Source organism: Cydia strobilella, chromosome 3 (genome assembly GCF_947568885.1).
Source record: "Cydia strobilella chromosome 3, ilCydStro3.1, whole genome shotgun sequence".
NCBI lineage: Eukaryota > Metazoa > Arthropoda > Insecta > Lepidoptera > Tortricidae > Cydia > Cydia strobilella.
The window spans coordinates 13,207,650-13,231,158 of NC_086043.1; positions in this window are offsets into that span (position 1 = coordinate 13,207,650).

The following is a 23,509-nucleotide window of genomic DNA, read 5'->3' on the forward strand; positions in this document are numbered from 1 at the left end:
ATCCTGGCTACGAGATTATGTCTGTGCAAGTACTCGCCGTTAGCAAGATGAGAACAACCGGAAATGATATGCCTGAGTGACTCTCCGGGACGGCGGCATGCCCGACAAATGTCGACCGTACCGTCCTTCAGGATATATTTCCGATAGTTGTTCGTCATCATAACTTCGTCCGCAATTGCACAGGCAAAACCCTCGGTTTCTCCGAAGAGGTCCCCGAATCGTAACCAGTTCACCGACGCGAGCAGGTCTACATCGGGTCCCGTGAGGGCCTTGTAGAACCGCCCGTGTAGCTGCTTATCCTTCCATACCGCCCTGCGGTCCGCAGTACTTTGTACCACAGGTTTGTGCCAGTTCTCGTTTGCCAAGGAGAGCGGCGTGAGTTTCCTGTCTACTGCCACCACGTCACAATGTATCCCACACTCGTTGTTAAGGAAATAATTCCTGAGATTGCACACCTCGCGGTTGTGGAGATCTTTGGCGTTTAGGAAGCCTCGGCCTCCACACTTCCGTGGGATGTACAATCTCATAACTGACGAGCGTGGGTGTAACATACGGTGTGTAGTGAGCAGTAGCCGGACCCTCCGATCCAGGGCATCCAGCTCGGTCTGAGTCCACCTTAGTATGCCAAAGGAGTATATGAGTAGGGGCATTACCCAGGCGTTGAAGGCGCGCACTTTGTTGCCTCCTGACAAAAGACTGTTAAGGACTTTTGTGAGCCGACTGAAAAAGCGCTCCTTCACCGTCCGTCTAATACCCTCATCCTCAATACCCAACGACTGTGACATACCAAGGCATTTATAGGTTTCTGATTCAGAGATAGATCTGAAAGACATAGTCTCAGAAAGTTGTAAATTTGTTGAATTTACAACCTTCCCCCGCTGTACATGCATAACCGCACACTTATCGACACCAAACTCCATTCTGATGGCGGTACTGAAAACTTCTGTGGTTTTCAGTAGCACCATCAAGTCTTGGTTATTTGGCGCAAATAGTTTGAGGTCATCCATGTACAGAAGGTGAGAAATGACTTCACCCTCTCTCCGAAGCCGGCAACCTAACCCTGAATCCTTCAGCAGGGTGCTGAGGGGATTCAGAGCTAGGCAGAACCACAGGGGACTCAGACTGTCACCCTGAAATATTCCTCGCTCGATCCTTATAAAGTCCTGCGGGCCAGGGCGGTCATCCCCACCACCTGGTTGACGAAGAACTGTGATCCACTGCCTCATACATGCGCTTAGGAAAGATATTAAAGCTGCATCAAGTTTATACAGCTCCAATACCCTTCTCAGCCATGAGTGAGGCACCGAATCATAGGCCCTCTTATAGTCAATCCAGGCAGCCGAGAGGGCCCCCCTGTTCCGCCGAACTTGTTGAATTGTTCATTCATATTATTATTATTATTATATCACTTGCAGCTTCTGACTCTACACATATCCATTTTCTTTGCAATAATTGTCACATTAGGAGAATTTGGGGTAATACCTACGCCACGCCACGCTCTGTAGTAGGCTAGCACCATGCTGAGTCGGGACCATTTCGTGGCTTATATTATTTATGTTGTGTTTCCTATGTACGTGTTTTCCTCTTTTTTGCCACGAATAAACGCTATCTATCTACCTATCTATATCTGTAGCTCCGTACACAGTTTGCTCCAGATATTGTTTAAAATTATTACATGAGTAACCATGTCATAATTCGGATCCATCCATAGGTATTATCTCTTGTTTAGGCAGGTACCTCCATAGATGCGCTCTAGTCATCAATTCGCACGATTTTTTGCAGAATGTCATCGGTCTTTTTCATCCTGCCTGCGCATCGTGAGCGCCAATTATGGTATTTCCTTTTTAACTTCGAGAATATCAAAACTTCCAGGCACTTGAGCACTATTAAAATTTTAAGCCTTCAGGTGTTGTAATATTGGGAGGCTAATTTCTTGCGTGGTCCATTTTACTCGGTTACACTAAAATTAATATTTAGAGAAAAAAATAAGCTTGTTTCTGTTTACGACATTTATTTTTGTCTGACATGTTGCATGTAAACAACCGTTGCCAAGACAACATTATAAATAAATAAAGGTCTTGACAAGCTAGGTATATGCAACCTTCTCAATGTTGTATTCATGCCTTAAAATTGTATCAATTTTATAGTGACATCTGGTGACGTAGTTTGCAAAATCGAAAGCATCGGAAGTCGACTTTACGCAAAAGCAGGTTGTCTGGGAGCAAAATATAGAAATCGCCTGCATCTTTACCGACGTTAACTACATTTCTAGTATCCCCCCCTGCACTGAAATCTGAAAGTATGAAATGACAAGTCAAGCCATTGACCTCAACCTAGAGTATAAAGCCCTAAGCTCGCTCCACTTTTGATTATTAGCGAACTAGACTCCACACTCGCGTTCGCGGCTTCGCGCCGCAATTCGGACACGAGTGTGGAGGGAGCTTAGGGTATTTGACTACTAGTCAAATCAATTTCTTTAATTCTTTTTTCGAACTGTGAAAACGATTTTGCTACGGAATTTATATAGTTCCCTACACACTCGCGTTCGCGGCTTCGCGCCGCGTAGTCTGCAGCGAGCTTATGAAACACTAGCGCCACAGATAAAGCCACGACGAACGCTAGTGGACGCTTTCTAAACCAAGCAAGAAGTCCATCAAGAAGAAAAAAAAAACCAAGCAAGGCGATAACGTAACGAGACAAATATATTATTGTTTCCTTTCTTATTTTATTTTCAACATTTATTTCTTTGGCAAGCATTATTGTTAGCGGAATGTAAACAAAAAAAGTGTAGCAAGAAGCTTTTTGTGGTTCACGAGAAAGTAGCATAGAAACTGAGCATAGAAAAAAATATTATTTTTTCTTGTAATTTGGGTATTTGTTTGGGTAGCTAAGTTTTTTTTAATCTGGCAAGAATTTTCAAAAATCAATTTCTACCCGGTAAGCAAGGGCGGTTGAGTGAGTTGTTCTGTTGACAGTTTGGTGAAGTTATAAAAAAATCGTATTTTGCGATTATGTTTCTTGTGTAATAATAGTTTTTCTAGCATTTCCACTATGCAGAGATCAGGTAATATTATCATTACTACTTGGAAATCGTATTGGCCCACTGAATGCAAATAAGACATCCATTCGCGCCAACAGCTTTTATTTAATTTGGTAAAGATATTTTGTTGTTTATTCATATCAGTTTATTCTGACCAGCCTTCATGCTTCCTTCTAACCCCCTGATTTATTATTTGGTCAACATGTAAAGCACAATTTATAATTTCGAATGTAAGTGTGCCTTGTACTTCACGTTTCCAAGTATCATAGTATCAGCATTCAGCATCTAGTGCACCTAGTTTTGATCTGAATTACGCATCTGGAGTACGCATGTGAACATAAATCAAGTTGTAGGTTTTATCCATAATTTAAACTATACTCCCAATTTAGTAAAATTAATAACCTGATACATTTTATTGGTAAAATATACATTATTATTATGAGGAAAGTAATTGCCTAAAAATAAATAACTTGAAATGAACATATATAATTTGAAACTTAACATGAATACTTTAATCTAAATTGATGCAGATTTCACAGGTTTTTTTGCTTTTAAATTACTTGTTAAAAAAGTTTCATTTCATATGTTTGTTCCTTGAGTTATGGACGTAATCTAAGTATCTAAGTATGTATTTATCTATATAAAAATACATATATTGTCGCCTAGTAACCATAGTAAAAGCTTTGCTTGGTTTGGAGTTAGGATGATCTGTGTTAGATTGTCCACAACTAAAAAGAATAAGGCTACAAGTACTGTAACCCACACAATAAATTTCATCGTTAAAATATTACCTGGAAGGTTAGTGTCTTATGGAAGAATGAATTAAATATGAATATAAATTCATGCTATTGATCAAAATGTGGTGAGAAAAAGTGAAACCTTAGTAGGTTAATTTTTAGGGTTCCATACCCAAAGGGTAAATATATGACCCTATTACTAAGACTCCACTGTCCGTCTGTCTGTCTGTCACCAGGCTGTATCTCATGAATCATGATAGCTACACAGTTGAAATTTTCACATATGATGTATTTCTGTTGCCGCTATAACAACAAATACTAAAAACTACGGAATCCTCAGTGTTTGAGTCTGACTCGGACGTGTCCAGTTTTATATTTATAATAGCTTCATTCACATTCTGTCCCTGAGCATTGTATGGTTTAAAATTGTGTTCTATATATTATTATTTAAGCTATATTTCTTGCACATCCATTATAAAATTGACTTTTCTTTTGTTATATTTTCACGATGTGTGATCCCTTGAGGGTAAAAGCCTCCTCTATCTTTTTCCATTTCTCTTTGTCTGTAGTATTACCATTATTCACCCAAGTCTTTTGCAATTGCTACGATGTCATCAACCCATCTTTTTCTTTGTTTCCCTGAGTTTTGTTTACCCAGTGGGTCTTTCCATTTGGTTGTTTGAATAGTCCACCTCTTGTTCTATATAATAGATTTATTTAATTTTCTTTTATATTTTGTCTCTTATTTGTTTACACAACATATAATATTATCTTGTATCCATCGAAATCAGTTATCCCTAAATTACAGCTACGGCCCCTGTGGAGAAGACAAATGTAATCATTCCACTACAATTTTTTTAGAAATAAAGTTTAGTTGGTGTTGGACTATTTACTAACATGTGGTTTGACCCCTACATTTTCTGTATGACATGATGTTCTGTATGGATGTGACAAGAAAATATCAAATTTAAATATTCTACTCAGGGCCGGTTTTAGGGACGGGCAACCGGTTCTACAGCCCCGGGGCCTCCAAAAATGAGGGGCCTCCACAATAGAGACTTCGGAAAAATAATTTGCGGCCAGGGGGCCTCCACTCCTTTGTTGCCCTGAGGCCTCCAGACCTCTAAATCCGGCCCTGATTCTACTACATTATGCTGAAGGTACTAAGAGCACAATTCTATTGTCATGTCCATCTAAAGAATCAGTCACCTTTTACCATGTATTAAAATTTACAATTACAAATATGAAACATGTTATTGAATTTCCACAAATATTTTTTTTAAATGAAGTCTTACATAGTCTTAATAATGGAATATGCTTTTGTACATTGTCATTGAATATCATTGAAACACACCCATTATACTAATCTTATCATTTCTGATTGGTGCTACGATTTTTAGACTTACCACATGTCGAGTAAATAAAACGCATTCTAGCGGCATCAGCAATTATAATTATCCGAGTTACCAGGCAGTGTTGGCCGAACATTAATTGCAATTAACTATTAACCATCCAGTACAAATTAAACCGTAAACTGTAACCGTCCGTTACGGTTTACGGTTCAATTTGCACTGGTTAATGGTTAATTGCAATTAACGTTCGGCCAACACTGTTACCATGGCTATAATCGCAATTACATACTTTGTTCATCAATTTGCCTCTCCTTCGCAGAGTTAATTTGGTCCGACTGTAAGCAAGAATGCTTACGCTGCGTTTTACGTAAGCGAACAACTCGCGTAAGCGAAGCGTAGCGTAGCGGCGCTGCGTTGCGCGGTAGGCCCACGGCGTTCGCGTTCGCAACGAGATTGCCCACTTAGGACACTTCTATAGGTATCAAAGGATCGATTCACCCCGCGCCGCATAGCTTCGCTTAGCGTTCGCGTGTTGTTCGCCTACGTGGCATTTGCAATGTCAAAGTGTGGCAATGTCATCACTAATGTCAAATTTCAGTCTCACTTGTTCTATTCATGTTGGTGCAAAGTTAGCTTAGACGGACCAGACCTACAGTATAGGTATGTATAGATAGACTATAGACAGGCGCCTAGACGAAACTTCGATGCTAGACGTTCACGTAGCTCCCCAGAACCCCATTGCGTCCGTTTAAGAGCCAAGGTGCCATTATTTTATTACGTAAGACGATTTTTGCCAGTTTTTGATCCCCTCCCACCCCTATGTATTAAGAAAACTTGACCCTCCCCCTGTTTAACATTTATTAGTTATAACAGTATAATAATCTACAAGAAAAAACAGGCTACCCCTCTCAACCCCCTAAATTACCCCCTAAAATAAGAAATAAGCGGTTTTGACTTATGTACAATATAAGTGGTGGTAATTGCTACAACTGTTTCAAATTTTAGGTATCTATGTCAAACGGTCTGTGAGAAAAACGCATTTAACTGATTTGCGAGACCGAAGTGATCCCATAAGTGTTCCGTTTGTCAAAACAAAACAAATACTAAAAACAGAATAATATAAATATTTAAATGGGGCTCCCATACAACAAGCGTGATGTTTTTGCTGTTTTTTCCGTAATGGTACGGAACCCTTCGTGCGCGAGTCCGACTCGCACTTGGCGCTCAAATCGTTTACGTATACCTTACGCATCCAAGCGCGTGCCATGGCACTCGCGCGGATTTACGCGCTTTATCAAAGTATAATCTTAACTTTGCGCATTTTTGTGATCTTAAGTAATAACTATCAAGACTCACTCCTACCCCCCTTGTAAGACATCATGGTCGGCCTCTCTCTCCCCCTAAATCGGCTGACGTAATAAATGAATGGCGCCCAACTTACTGTTACTAAAACCAATGAGGATATAATAAGATAGAGCGGTACTGTCATAGTAGTAGTAGTAGTAGTAGTAGTAAATCACTTTATTGTACAAAACAAAAATTGATAACATGAAATTCATATAAATAGTAAATTTTGTAACCACTTTAAATTCACTGTCATCTATCGACATACTTTAAAACTAAAAATCAAGATTTATAAAAATACGTTAAAATGTATTTAAATATGGATAAATGTTTTTTTTTATTTGCATTAATTATTTTTATATGATTTTGACCCATGTTCTTTCACTGGTTTAGCGTTAAAATTATAAATAACAAACGAAACAGTTAACGCCCTCTATACGAGAGTAGGCCAAAACTGGTGGCGCCATCTGATCGAGAATCAATTTTTCGTGATTTTCGAGGCACGTTTTTTCCTTAGACTGTATCCATCTATTACGGAGTTATATCTATCTTTGCTAAAACTAATTACGTATCGCAGAGCCATACCTCTCTCCTTGCCTTTGTCTGATCCCTGCGGTGGCATTGTTTCATGCTCGGAGCGTGACCTCATCCCGGCGCGCCCTGGCGTGACCTTCCTACTGTAATCGACACCCCTCTCATGGTTGCGTGCCCCTTGTCAACACTGAAAAAACAGCTGTTAGTTTGATGTGTGAAAGTGAAAGTTTGATGTTTACCTGTTTCTTAGGTGGCGGGCTCGCTTCGGGAACGTTACTCGTGACATTTCATATGCCACAACAATACTCAGTAAATATAATAGTAAGAGTTGTAAGTTATGTTATGAATTGACCCTTATATACATATTCATTAAGAGGGTTCTTACAAGAAAAGTCGAAATAATGTAAAATTGATGATATTCCCGACAACATTTAAGATTTTACGCTCATTATTAGAAATAAAGAGTACTTGTTCCAGTAAGAGCGTCTTCTTATCTTTAGGAATAACGTTGTACATTTTAGAAAAAGGACTAATTAAATTAGTAATTAGTAAGTTTCTGATGGTCGTTTACGAAAAACCGCGTGAAGCACTGAATTGTGAGCTCTTATTTGTAAATTTTGAGAACTTTACTCTGCTGAAGTTGGATATTTTGTATTACTAATATCCTGTACTTTAGGAATATCGAACGATATTCTTCCTACATGCTTTTGAGAAAGAGAAAATCAATGTAAAACGAATTGAATTTTCTCTTCGAAAAAAGTGTAAATTCCTACGAAAATCTACTTAGTATCGAAGTCATTTTTATACACGAACAATCTACAACGTTTGCTTATACTGTTGGTATACATTTGTGTTTATCAAATTCTACTTTAATTTTTTGGCAATTTTTTGAAAACTACTCTATATAACCGATGACGCGCGCTTCGCGATCTCAGTACCGCGGCAGAGCTTGAAGAGGTCGGACCTGTGTCGGTCGGCTCCGCACGTTTTCGACGGCGACGACGAGGTTTTTTATCGTTGTGTGCGGCAGGCGCCGTGTAAAACGCTATACTGTGTGCGTGTAAACTGCGACTGAGAAACTTTGATCCGAGTACTGTATTTGTTTTTATAGTATTATAATAGTTAGTATAGTAACATAACAAACTTCCGAACAGCATTAAAAATATTTGAAATGATCTGACATTTCATAGGTAGTAAATTTAAAAAAACCAGCCAAGTGCGAGTCGGACTCGCGTACATAGGGTTCCGTACCATTACGCACAAAAAGGTAAATAAATCACGTTTGTTGTATCGGAGCCCCACTTAAATATCTATTTTATTCCGTACCCAAAGGGTAAAAACGGGACCCTATTACTAAGACTCCGCTGTCTGTCTGTCAGTCTGTCCGTCTGTCACCAGGCTGTATCTCATGAACCGTGATAGCTAGACAGTTGAAATTTTCAGAGATGATGTATTTCTGTTGCCGCTATAACAACAAATACCAAAAACAGAATTCAATGTGGTATTTCCTATACAAAGGGACCTTTTATTATCGATGGCGCTTACGCCATTATAAACGATGCTCCGATATAACTAAGACTGAACTTGTATAAGTTTTGAGTATGTATTACTCATCCTCCTTCTGAACCCTGGCAGTACCTAGTGGAACTTAGGTTTGGTGCAACATAGGCGCACACTGTTTTGGTCATTCGACTCGTCTTGATGAGCAACTTGGGAGAGCAGTACTCATGATAGAGCTGATGCTGAACCCTGGTAGTACCTAGTGGAACTTAGGTTTGGTGCAACATAGGCACACGCTGTTTTAGTCATCCGACTCGTCTTGATGAGCACTTAGGAGAGCAGTACCCATGATAAAGCTGATGCTGAACCCTGGCAGTATCTAGTGGATTTAAGGTTTGGTTGACATATCAGTCAAATTTGACAGATTGACAGTTTTTGTCATTTTCAGTGAAAATTATCTTTTTGGGATAGAATTTAGCACCAAGTAACATTGTTAAGTGTAGATTTATACTATCTGTCAAAATTGACATATTTGACAGTTTTGGATCCCAAATCGAAACGGTTTGTCCGATTTTGATAGGACCTTCAACATTAGTCGTGGGATGAAAAATGTAGTTTGACATATCTGTCAAAATTGACAGGTTTTGTCATTTTTAGTGAAAATTAACATGTTTTGTTAAAGTTTGGTACATCATCATCATTATCATGTCAGCCGATAGACGTCCATTGCTGGACATAGGCCTCCCCCAAGGCTCGCCACTCCGACCGATCCTGTGCCGCTCGCATCCACCGAATTCCCGCGACCTTCACCAGGTCGTCGCTCCACCTCGTTGGAGGCCTACCGGCAGTTCGTCTTCCGGTACGCGGTCGCCACTCCAGAACCTTCCGGCCCCACCGGCCATCAGTTCTGCGAGTTTGGTACTAAGTGACATAATTTAGTGTTGTTTGACATATCAGTCAAATTTGACAAATTGACAGTTTTTGTCATTTTCAGTGAAAATTATCTTTTTGGGATATAATTTAGTACCAAGTGACATTGTCAAGTGTAGATTTATACAATCTGTAAAAATTGACATTTTGTGACATTTTGACATTTTTGGATCCCAAATCGAAACGGTTTGTCCGATTTTGATAGGACCTTCAACATTAGTCATGGGATGGAAAATGTAGTTTGACACATCTGTCAAAACTGTCAAAATTGACAGTTTGGCAGTTTTTGTATTTTTTTGTGAAAATTAACGTTTTGTTAAAGTTTGGTACTAAGTGACATAGTTTAGTGTTGTTTGAAATATCAGTCAAGTTTGACAGATTGACAGTTTTTGTCATTTTCAGTGAAAATTATCTTTTTGGGATAGAATTTAGCACCCAGTGACATTGTTAAGTGTAGATTTATACTATCTGTCAAAATTGACAGTTTGTGACATTTTGACAGTTTTGGATCCAAAATCGAAACGGCTTGTCCGATTTTGATAGGACCTTCAACATTAGTCATGGGATGGAAAATGTAGTTTGACACATCTGTCAAAACTGTCAAAATTGACAGTTTGGCAGTTTTTGTAATTTTTTGTGAAAATTAACGTTTTGTTAAAGTTTGGTACTAAGTGACATAGTTTAGTGTTGTTTGACATATCAGTCAAGTTTGACAGATTGACAGTTTTTGTTTCATTGAAAATTATCTTTATGGGATATAATTTAGCAAACAAACCATGTTAATTTTCACAAAAAATTACAAAAACTGCCAAACTGTCAATTTTGACAGTTTTGACATGTGTCAAACTACATTTTCCATCCCATGACTAATGTTCCAAAACTGTCAAAAGGTCACAAACTGTCAATTTTGACAGATTGTATAAATCTACACTTAACAATGTCAGTGGGTGCTAAATTCTATCCCAAAAAACTAATTTTTACTGAAAATGACAAAAACTGTCAATCTGTCAAATTTGACTGATATGTCAAACAGCACTAAACAAAACATTAACTTCATTGGCCATTAAGTCTCAAAAAATTAATTCGAATTAACTTTAATGCAATTGGTGCGTAATGCAATTGGTTAATGGCGGAACTAATGGTTAATGCAATTGATCAATGGTTAATTAAAATTAACAATTACGGCCAACACTGCTACATATAGCTAAAATAGTTTCGCTACCCAAGCTGTACGGTTACCCTGTACCTGTACCAAATGTAATGACGAAACATGTAAACAAGCGTGTATAATTTCTTTCTTGTATAAAATAATTCTTTTATAATACAAAAGTAAGTACATTTGCACTGGATTTAGTATTTTCGTACCAAATAACAATAATTAGGATTTTAAAATTTAAGTACAGTTAGTGTCGTTATAATTGTTTTCAGTATGCTTCACGTAGGATCAAGATTGTTTAATCCATCATTGTAGTGCGAGCGAGCGGGAAAACGTGGTAGAAGGGATCGGCATACTGAGCTCGCACAGCCCGCCGCAGCGCGTAAAATACCTAAACTCGCTCAACGCCGAAATGTAATAGCGCTCTTAAGCTAAGGCTATGAGTTAAACTAGTTAGTCTTAGTTTCATATGTATAAGATAAGGGTCAGTTACTGTCAAAAATCTATTCTTACGTTGCTCTGACTGTAGCCTAATAGCGCTGTTAATGTTTTCCAAGTTTTGTCTACATAAATTATAATTAAAATTGTAACTTTTGTTTATATTATAGTAAGAGTAGTAAGTTATGTTATGAATTGACCCTTACAAACATATTCATGAAGCTAAGGCTATGAGTTAAACTAGTAAGTCTTAGTTTCATATGTATAAGATAAGGGTCAATTACTGTCTAAAATCTATTCTTACGTTGCTCTGACTAAAATCTATTCTTACGTTGCTCTGACTGTAGCCTAATATAATAGCGCTGTTAATGTTTTCCAAGTTTTGTCTACATAAATTATAATTAAAATTGTAACTTTTATTCAATTCACACAAGACGTGCGTTCTTTACACGTATCTAGCTGAGCTCATAATTCGGGTTAATTCGATATGTGAATTTTGATCGGAGCAGGAAAATTAAATAAACCATATTTGGAATAGTTTTAAGACGAAAGGACTACCTACCTACCTACCTACCTACCTATGGAGAATCGATCGTCCCCCATCCTCTTAATATCTATTAATTTCCCTATTTCCTGCATTTTAAACTACCGACAATTATTAATGAGTAGGTATTCGATTTGTTAAAAAATTAATCGTAATCATCCAATGCGATGTTTTGTTTTTATTTTAACTGACGTCACATTTTATCGTAACAGTGTTGGAGATGGCATTGGGCCAAAGCTCTCATTAAAGTAATTGATCGTTTAAGATTGCAGACATCATTTCAAAATTGCGCCAACTGACATATTGAAATTGCGTTGGAATCGTATGGTTTCTGCGTCCCGTTTTCCCTCTACAGGCAGCCACGATATGAGAGTCGTCACGTCACCCTCTCAATTTATTATATTCGTATTAGAATTGAAGTACATTTTATTAGCGCTCAATACGGAGCCAGTGCAATGTGTATTCATGAGTGCGGTCTAACCTCGTTTATTGCATCGCAAATTAAAATGTGCTCTTATTTATTGAAATACTATATAAAAAATAAAATGACACAGTTTTGCACTGTCATCTATCTCCAGTATATTTATTTTCAAACTTGTTCTAACTTCATATTATGTACATATATGTCCTTAAAAGTTACGAACAAGTTACAAAAAATCATCACTATTATAACTTTAGGTCAATACTTCCTTATCCTGAAATATTGGTAAAGTATGTTTGTGAGACTAACTGATTACTTAACTTTGTATAATATTCTATCACCAGACCAATTTGGTTTTCGAAACGAGCGGTCAACTGAACTGGCTTGCTTCGAATTTATCAAGGACATATCAGAGGCTACTAATGACAAATTACCAGTGACATGTATATTTCTTGACATGAGCAAAGCTTTTGACTGTGTAAATCACTCGAAACTCCTTTCCAAGCTTGAATGTCTTGGTATCAGAGGTAATGTTCTAGATTGGATGAAAAGTTACCTGACCAACCGAACACAGTGCACGGAAATTGCGAGAATGGTCACAGAAGGGAACAAACTTTTAAAGAGAAAGTTTAGATCTCAGTGTCGTGTTAATGAGACAGGGATGCCACAAGGGAGTAATTTAGGCCCTTTGTTGTTCTTATTATATATAAATGACCTTCCACAATCAACATCGCAAAGGTGTATAATTTTTGCAGATGATGATGCACTACCTTAATAGTAAAAGGAACTGACGTGAATACTTATGAATCGGACATAAATAAAGCATTAGCAGATGTTAATACATGGATAGAATGTAATGACCTCTGTTTACACAATTTCATCATCATAATTCGAATTTAACTGTGAATCTTACTATTAATCTTAATAATACTCCGATTGTAGAATCTCATAGTGCCATATTCTTAGGATTAATTATTGATGAACATTTAAACTGGAAACAAACGTGAGAAACAATATTGCTCAATTTTCTCGTGTAGATTGTCCGGGAAAACAACTGCGTAACACAGGTCGTCTCAGAACCTCGTCGCTTGGTGCTTTCAAGAAGGAACCCACGAATCATCGGACCTACTTATTTCGAGCACCTACCTGCCGAGATAAAAAACAAGCAATACGACGAAATATTTAGGCGTAAATTGAGAAACCTTTTGTTGGAAAACCCTCTGTACTTAGTAAATGAGTTCATGGAAATGACATTTTGATTCATTCTTATTGTTTCTTATTGACATTGTATTCTTTGTCATAAAGACGATCCTTATTGGGAGATAATACTATTTCATTGTTTCTATTATTGTGTGTTGACGATTCTTATTGGGCGATATTATTTGTATTATTTTATACCTACTGACACTGTAACCACTGTTCCCATTTGGGATTAATTGAATTTTTATTATTTGTTTCTATTTTTATTGTTCTTGTGTGTTGGGTTTTTATTGTTTAGTGTAAGTTTTGACATTGTAAATTTACTTATATTTTGGATTTGTAAGTATTTACATACTTACTCTTATTCTAATTGTGTTGACAATCCTTGTTGGAGCTATAATTTTATTTCATTAGTATTGTTGTTATTTTCATTTTTATTTTGTCGATCATGATAGAAATTCTAATATTTTTGACATTAATGCAAACTTATAATCTAATTGTCTTTCATGAAATAAATCATCATCATCTAATCTAATCTAATATCATATCGACGCAGTGTGTTCTAAACTAGCGATTTGTTTTTGCTCTAAGAAATCTTAAAAATACAATTTCCACTCAGGCCGCGTTAGCAGCTTACCACGGATATGTGTCGTCTACCCTTAATTACGGCCTGCTACTGTGGGGTAATTCTGTTGACGTCCAGAGGGCATTTATGATCCAGAAATATTGTATACAAGCATTGGGTGGCGTTAAATTTGATGACACGTGCAGACCTCTTTTCCAAAAGTTTCACATTCTCCCCCTAGCCTGTATGTACATTTTAAAAGTATGTATTTTTACAATAAACCACCCGGAGTACTTTATAAAGCGCGAGGAAATGTTCGCAAGACAACTCCGGGCTCAGTATCAACATCTACTATACCAGCCAGCCTGATATATATATAGGAGAAATGCTCTTAATATTTGTGTTGTAATATTCAATAACCTCCCTACAGAGCTGAGAATGTTGAAAGGGCGCGTATTTAAAATAAATTTGACTGAATGGCTACATGAACATTGCTTTTCTAGTGTTCAGGATTATTTAAAATTTAAAACGTAATATTTAAAATGACAATCGCCTTTTTTAATTGACTTATCTAATTTATTTTATTTTTGACTAATGTACCATAATACTCTTTTGTTTTTCAAATTAATCTCATTGACATTGTTTTATTATGATATTGTTTTAATGATTGCATGTTAGTAATTAGTGAATGTACCTTAATGTACCATTTTGTTAATATTTTGCATGTTGATGTTGTGTCGACTGAATACTGTGTCTAACAGTTTTATAAGATCTGATTTTTACGTATTCAGCAAATAAATATATTCTATTCTATTCTAAATATCTATCTTTTATGATATATTTACTAATATTTCAGGATTTAAAAAAAAGTAGAAGTATTTTAATCGTTGAATGTCACATGTGGTTGTAATCTTTAAAAAGTGCTTTTAGCTAATCCAAGTGGTAATTAAGGCCATCGACAAATAATGACATGTGAAATTATGGAGTAGGTTAGTCACCTAAAATAGCTCCTCAACAAAATGGTCACGTAATGAAACTCAAAAAGGTTAGGAGGTGTCCCATACCCCGTAGCGATGTTATTGCACAAACCAAGCCAAAATCCTTATAATAAGTTTTAACAAATTCGACGAAGTTTGAAGGCGAAATACGGGAACACGAAATGCTATTGAAATCGGTCCACGGCATTTATCCATTTCATCCTCTTTATAGTTTTCGAACAAGGGTATTGAGAGCAACATTTAGTTTCCAGAAGTGAATGTGACATACTAGCTGTATCACCTACACGTTATTTATCTTAACATCCATTTACTTTTAACGCTGCCCTAAATACGAATCACCATAAAACCTGAAACCATATCTCTCGTTACTCGGTAGTGTCCGAGATGGCTGACCTTAAGCCAGCGACGGCCACTCCGCCGGAATCTGCGGAGTTGCGAATTCTCAGCATGCACCATTCCCACAAATAGCATGTATTGTTGTGCCGTGCGTGGCGTTTACTTACATTGCACCTCGTTCGCGGCTCAGTCGCGTACGCGCGCCGGCTCTCCGACGAGATCAACAAATCTTAAACCAAGTTCAACGGTCTAAACCTACCCTAACAATCTAACTCAGACACTGTCAATATTTGTGAGTGGCGACATGTTTATTGACTGATACATTGATCGCCTCAAAACATGCTCAACTGTGGCACTTGTGTTTTGATTTCAACGGCTGTGCTCTGACGTTTAGTTTGTTTATGGATATTATGTGTCTTTAGTTCTTTGATCTGAGCTTTACGCGGACACCAGGATATAATGGAGGCTATGGATACATCTTCTCTTACATGTAAGGTTTATGTTTATAATTTTATAGTCTGTATTGCGTAGTGTTGAAATAATTCATACTCTGTTCATAATATAATTAACGAGGTATTAATATTTTCAAAATTTAGTTTCATAATCAATTTTTTTTAAACATAATATTTAATGACGTCTATCTTCATTAAATATTATTCAATATTATTATTTTATTTTTATTATTATTTTTTATTATATTTTTGGCGTTCAGCGCCAAGCTCCTCAATTAAATTGGTTTATCATCATAATCATCATCGTTTAATAAATTTAATCATGAATGCTTGTATTGTAAGATGATAGAAGATGAAGACATTGAAATTGAAAATACCTAACCTGCTGTCATTCTGTCCACCTATACCTATATTGTATTATCCGATTCTGTCCTTCAATTCTGCTATGCCACCTTGAAGAAATCTCTAGTTTTTACCCAAATAATGTTATATCCACTTTTGTACTGTATATACAGCGTCGCAGTGCTTGTGAAAAATACTATTGTCAGTCGTTTATTGACCTCGCTGATTTTGTAACTATAAACTCTGGAAATAGCGCATGTTGATTATTGTTGATCTAACTAATTAGGTTCATATATTGATTTAGAAAAACCGGCCAAGTGCGAGTCGGTCGGACTCGCGCACGAAGGGTTCCGTACCATTACCCAAAAAAATCACGTTTCTTGTATGGGAGCCCCCACTTAAATATTTATTTTATTCTGTTTTTATTATTAGTATTTGTTGTTATAGCGGCAAAACAGAAATACATCATCTGTGAAAATTTCAACTGTCTAGCTATCACAGTTCATGAGATACAGCATACAGCCTGGTGACAGACAGACGGACAGTGGAGTCTTAGTAATAGGGTCCCGTTTTTACCCTTTGGGTACGGAACCCTAAAAAAGTAGTAAGTTTTTCTACAGGTGTCAATATTTCTGTAACCTTGTTAAATGATACACTCCCTTCCAAAATTCGTATAGTGACGGAAGTGTCTTATGAATGTAAATCATACTCCAATTTATTATGAGGCATAGAGTAACTTATACTAGAGCGGTACTGTCATAGTAAATTTTGTAACCCCAGTAAATTCACTGCCATCTGTCGACACACTTTAAAACTAAAAATAAATATTTATAAAAATACGATAAAATGTATTTAAATATGGATAAATGATTTATTTATTTGCATGAATTATTTTTATGATTATGACCCATGTTTTTTCACTGATATGCGTTAAAATTGTTAAATAACAAACGAAACCGTCAACGCCATCTATACGACAGTAAGTCATAGCTAGTAGCGCCCTCTGAACGAGAATCAAATTTTCTTGATTTTCGAGGCACGTTTTTTCCTTAGACTGTATCCATCTATTACGGAGTTATATCTATCTTTGTTATGAGGTTACATATTATATTTGAAAGATACAAACGAAAATAAATTCTTATTTCTCAATCTTTGAGTCTCTTTTCCTTTGATTCATTTGGGTGCATGCATATACCGCATATACGGGTTAACTTCCAACCGAAGTCGACAATGACGACAATTGTTTAGTCCCTCGTCAATTGTTTATATTTTCGTCAGTTTATAGAAAAATAAAACAATTGCGATTGAAACAATAGTAGCTTATAGATGCACTGACATTGGTGTCATTTCCAATAGTCATCGCACTGGAGGATAACGATTCATCATTTCACATTCTATTTTTTGAAATTGTTTTATGAATTTACATGGACGTTAGGCAATTATTAGAATCAGATACTGAAGACGTAGATTTATGTTGTTGTATACGTAAGCTCTCGTGAAATATTGTTTGTTTTTAAGTTCAATAGTTATGTTTAATTTTTATATAGCAAATAATGTTTAATTTTTTCTTTTTCATGTGCCACATGTTCATCAACTACAAATTTAGCGGTAAGTACTTTTATTCATAATATTTAATTAGTTGCCTCTTATTAGCTTACATACATGAGATAAGAAAGCACAGAGGGTAGGTATGTCCAAAAGTTACTAGCCCACAATTAAGACGTATATACATATTAAGTTAAATGTAAAGTGTTACTTATAAAACCGGCCAAGTGCGAGTCGGACTCGCGTTCCAAGGGTTCCGTACATTACACATTTTTTTTATGTGAAACGTGAGTGAAGCGTCTTTAAAATACCCGTAGGGGTCGGATCAAAAACTAAAGTAATTAAGTCCGACTCACGCTTGACTGCATATTTCTAATAGGTTTAGAAAATGTTTAAAATTCATTTCTTTGCGTTACATGTCCGTCTGGGTCACAAAATAAATTTAAATACATATGTGAACCAAATTTCAACTTAATTGGTCCAGTAGTTCCGGGTAAAATAGGCTGTGACAGACGGACAAACAGACAGAAAGACGCACGAGTGAACCTAACAGGGTTCCGGTTTTTCCTTTTGAGCTACGGAACCCTAAAAATGCCCCGAAGACACTATAAACAAATTATTTACATTCGAAATGTGTTGGCAATATGAAGTGTAGTATATTTTATTACTAGAAATTATTGGGTCATAGGAACCGTTTTTCCATGCGGCACGGCACGTATGTTGGGTGTCATTTGAATTACGAGCAGGAATTCGCGACCGCTATTCGGCCCTCGGGCGCCGAGGTTGGCCCAGCAGGCGTGTGACACCGATATCGCACGTCCCCTATGGTCATCCAGTCATCCTCGGACCGCTCGCCAATCGTTGCTCATACTCATACGGTGACGATTGCACTCAACGCGTTTGCTATACGTCGCATCGTATGAATCAGTTCACAATTTTTGAACACCACTCGCTAGTTCAGACGCCATTTTATTAATTAGTTCATTGCTCCAGGTTTGCGCGAGTTCCTTGGAAGCACTATATTTGCCTTCGGATTCCTTTCCATTTCAATGAACCAGTGTGTGACTATTTTTGCGGCCTGTTGATGGTAACATTCTTGTTGCTTTTGTTTCGATAGTTCAAGTGCGCGGTTTACCAATATTTCTGAAGCAAATTTAACTTTTCGAATTACCAGATATTCTCGATAAGAATGTTTGTGTGCAGTGTACCATAAAAGTTTATCACGGACAGTTATTTGTAATCGGTTGATTCACACACTGGCTTCAGTTGGCGCTCCTCCGGATGTGTGATTTGTCGACATAAAATGAGCTATCGGGCTTGCCAGTGCGAATACCAGTAATATTGGAACATGTTTCCTCCTTAAACGCCACCGGTGTTGTAACAATTAGTACTCAGTGAAGTGTATATTCTAACAGTTCAGTGAGAGTGAATATCAGTGAAAACTATGGCCTCAATTTCGGAATCCCCATTGAATAGGCCGAGAAACAGACCTGTCTTGTCTCGGTACAAGCCAAATTCTAATGCTTCTGCAGAACAGGTAAGTTATTAACAGGTAAGGACAATTAATTAGAGGCTCCAAATGACAAATTAAACATGTCCTAAATATGAAATAAATAAAAATTAATTCAGTAAAATTGATACAAATCCATTATCCAATTTGACCTGGTTTTTATAGCTAGTAGAAATCTTGGCCGTCCATCATACTCGTACAAGGCTCGGCCATTAGAAACTTGTGGTCATCCTTCCTTTGTGTTACTAGACAAGTGTGTAAACTAATATGTACTCGAAACTAATGTATTGTCAGTTCGTTTCGTGTGTCTACCGTGTTTGTTACCAGCAGTCTGTAATTAACCCATAAATTATTACGTTCCTAATACAACCGCTATACTTTGTTCGCGGAGTTTAGGACTACTAGGCCAAGCAATAAGAAGGTATAGAGGGAAATGCAAGGAACACAATTTTTAACTTCGTAGCTTTGTTTGGACTAGTTAGGAGATGAACATATCAAAAGTCCCCGGCCGTAACCCTGTTGCTGGGGGGGAGAGGGGGGTTTGAAGGTTCCATTTTTCGGTTTTTCGATTATATCTCGGAAACTATGCGTCTGAGCGACTTGGCCACTTATACAAAATGAAAAGAGATTTAATTTGTTACAAGTTTTATTCAGTCAAGTTTTTCGATATCTTGTATAGTTTTTGAGATATCCGCTCTTCAAGGTGTATTTAGGGCTCTCATTTTTATCTTGATTATCTACATCGGTGAAGCTGCTAGGCCGGGTTTGGGATCGTTTTCGTATAAATCGCGGGTGCTGAATTCATTTATGGTATCAACATTGACACCATTCCTAAGTAAAAACAAAATTAAAAAAAAAAGATTTTTTATAAAACTCCTCTTAACGCTTAAACCGCCGAACCGATTTCGTTGAAATTTGGTACAGAGATGGTTCGAGTCCCGGGACAGTACATAGAATAGTTTTTATAACCAAAATCATCTTTTAAGGGTGTGAAAAGCGGGGTGGAAATTTGTATGGGGAATCAATAACCGCTGAACCTATTTAAATAATATTTGGGATGGTCTACATGTTTAATTTAGTTGATAATGATACCAAACATGACTTCAAACCTAAATTTAAACAGTATTAACCCCAGGAATTCAACTTCGGCGAAGAAGCTGAATTCCCCTTACACCAAATTTCACACCTTCAAAGTATGATTTTTGAGATAAAAACTGTATTATATCATGTCTCGGGACTTAAAACACCTATTTACCAAATTTCAACTAAATCGGTTCAGCGGTTTAAGCGTGAAGAGGAGTTAAAAAAAAGTTATTTGTTTAAAGTTTATATGTTTTTATTTCGGAAAGGTGTATTGTTGATACCATAAATGAATTCAGCACCCCCGATTTATACGAAAACGATCCCAAACCCGGCCTAGCAGCTTCACCGATGTAGATAATCAAGATAAAAATGAGATTAGGGCTCTGTACCGATTTCGTTCAAATTTGGTACAGAGATGGTTCGAGTCCCGGGACAGTACATAGAATAGTTTTTATAACCAAAATCATCTTTTAAGGGTGTGAAAAGTGGGGTGGAAATTTGTATGGGGAATCAATAACCGCTGAACCTATTTAAATAATATTTGGGATGGTCTACATGTTTAATTTAGTTGATAATGATACCAAACATGACTTCAAACCTAAATTTAAACAGTATTAACCTCAGGAATTCAACTTCGGCGAAGAAGCTGAATTCCCCTTACACCAAATTTCACACCTTCAAAGTATGATTTTTGAGATAAAAACTATTATATCATGTCTCAGGACTTAAAACACCTATTTACCAAATTTCAACTAAATCGGTTCAGCGGTTTAAGCTTGAAGAGGAGTTAAAAAAAAGTTATTTGTTTAAAGTTTATATGTTTTTATTTCGGAAAGGTGTATTGTTGATACCATAAATGAATTCAGCACCCCCGATTTATACGAAAACGATCCCAAACCCGGCCTAGCAGCTTCACCGATGTAGATAATCAAGATAAAAATGAGAGCCCTAAATAAACCTTGAAGAGCGGATATCTCAAAAACTATACAAGATATCGAAAAACTTGACTGAATAAAACTTGTAACAAATTAAATCTCTTTTCATTTTGTATAAGTGGCGAAGTCGCTCAGACGCATAGTTTCTGAGATATAATCGAAAAACCGAAAAATGGAACCTTCAAATCCCCCTCTCGCCCCCAGCACCAGGGTTATGGCCGGGGACTTTTGATATGTTCATATCCTAACTAGTCCAAACAAAGCTACGAAGTTAAAAATTGTGTTCCTTGCATTTCCCTCTATACCTTTTTTTGGGCATTTATTTCCTGGCCTATACATATTTTAATACTGAAATGAAATGTATTTGGAGCAAATAACATTATAATTGTTCATAAGGGGTGTACCGAAAATAAACTGAATTTTTTAAGAAACCATGTTTTTTTACTGTTTTAGAGGCTGAGTACTATACCTAACAAAATATTAAAAGTCTGTTATGGTTATCGGTCTGAACTATGTTCAATCTTGTATCATACTAATTTAGAAATACTACCTACTAATTTAGAAAAAATCTGATAACTTTGGGCAGCTGTATCTCAAGACTTATAAGTTCAGACTCATTTTTATGCAAATTTAGTCTGCTTAAAATTTTCCTTAGTGATTTTTGCCATAAAATAAAAAAGTTTGAAATTTTCATGGTTTAAGTATTTGACAATGAGGCGGTGGGTTTTTGAGGCAATAATTTAAATTTAACAAAAGCATTTTGTCACTATCAACATAAAAAACCAGCTGACCATTATTTAATGCAAGGCACCACCCCTTATTTGAAACGCTTGCGTTATACTAGATAAAAAGGTTACCTATGTAATTTTCCGTGCGTGATATATCTAACTAGGTTTATGTGATTACATAATTTCCAGGCGGGGCATATTTAGCTACTTTTATCATAGAAGAATAAGTCTATGAACACAGCATTTGCTGCACGATTTTTCCTGCTACAGTTATTTATAAACTATTGCGCATATTGCACCAATATCACATTCAGAGAGATACATACTATTACAACGTATTAGTACACTGGTACTACTGGTGGATTAATCATTACAATAATCCTACCTAGACATATTCTTATATATAAGATATCATAGTATACACGCGTACGTCTAGATAAAATCTAGATTCTAAATAGAGAGCTACAGTACCTACTGCTTAGGTTACCAGCGGGAAGTCATAACCTAGAAATGGTGTTCATAAATTCATAATGTGATATGTTGCTTTTATTTCTACTTGTTAATTGGGTCAAAGTTCTTTTCGTTGTCTTGTTTCTGACCACTCTGTCACGCTTTTATTTTTGTCTTTTATTAAATAAACAAAAAAAGTTGAGTGGTATGATATGTCTTTCTAGCTGTAGATTATAATTCTCTTGAGAAAAATTAAAAACTTAATTTCATCCCATACAAAAAGCTCCACTCCGTCACACTTTTTGGGGACAAAAAACAAGACAACGAACAGAATTTTGACCCAATTATACGTTCACAGAAAGGAGCGGTCAAAGAAAGCTTTACTATAGAGTGAAGGGACATGCAAAGCGAATAGGTATGTCAATTAATGCATTTTTGTAGTTCTCTGATTGTTCAAATTAAATGCATGATTTTGACTATATTTAGTAACAACAGTTTAATAGGGCATAAGAAAAGCGCAATTAAAGGCTTGATACTTGATATGTTCAGTCCGATGTTCATTTGGGAGAGCGACATAACCCGAGTCTTGATCTCGCTTGGGACGATTTAAATATTTCGTAAAATAACACGTTTATTCTGAAATTATTGTTGCTTTTTATTATTTGTAAATTCTCGTAGGAGTGCATTGATTAATATTGATTACCTTGAGATCTCAAGTCATCCATCACACCCGTTGTAGGTTTTCCATTCATTGGAGCGGCATCATTTTACACCGCCCATAAGTCCGTAGATACAATAAGTATCTGTTGCAAGTGGGATGTGTTCATTATCGGATGTTGCAACGTTGCAATGAGTTGGTTGCGAAATTAGCGTCCTAATATTCATTATTCTTTCTAATCAGACATCAAAATATATATATATATTTTTAACTAATTATCGAATGAAACATCCCGAAATACTTACCTACATCCTCGGTAATACTTCGGCAACCTAATTCAAAAATTGGCACAAGCACTAGTTTTTACGAAAGCGGCGCTATCTGACCTCCCAACCCTGTGGGGAAACTAGACTTCTTTGGGTTTAGTCCGATTTACTCAAGATGTTTTCCTTCAGCGAAAACGGACTAAATAGTAAACATCAAATGCTTTACGAAACCTACCCTACAAAATATAATACAAAAAAATACTAAATATCACTTTTATCTAGGCTGGAACTGTACTTAATAAAAATCTGCGTTGTTTCAAAATTAACTTGCTTAATTTTTAGCAAAATGTTTTGTTTTTAAATCCTAATTTTTCGCCAGGTATTACGTAAGGATAACTTTTTTTTTCACTTACAACGGTAGCGTTGCCGCAGTCCGCCAAAGGGT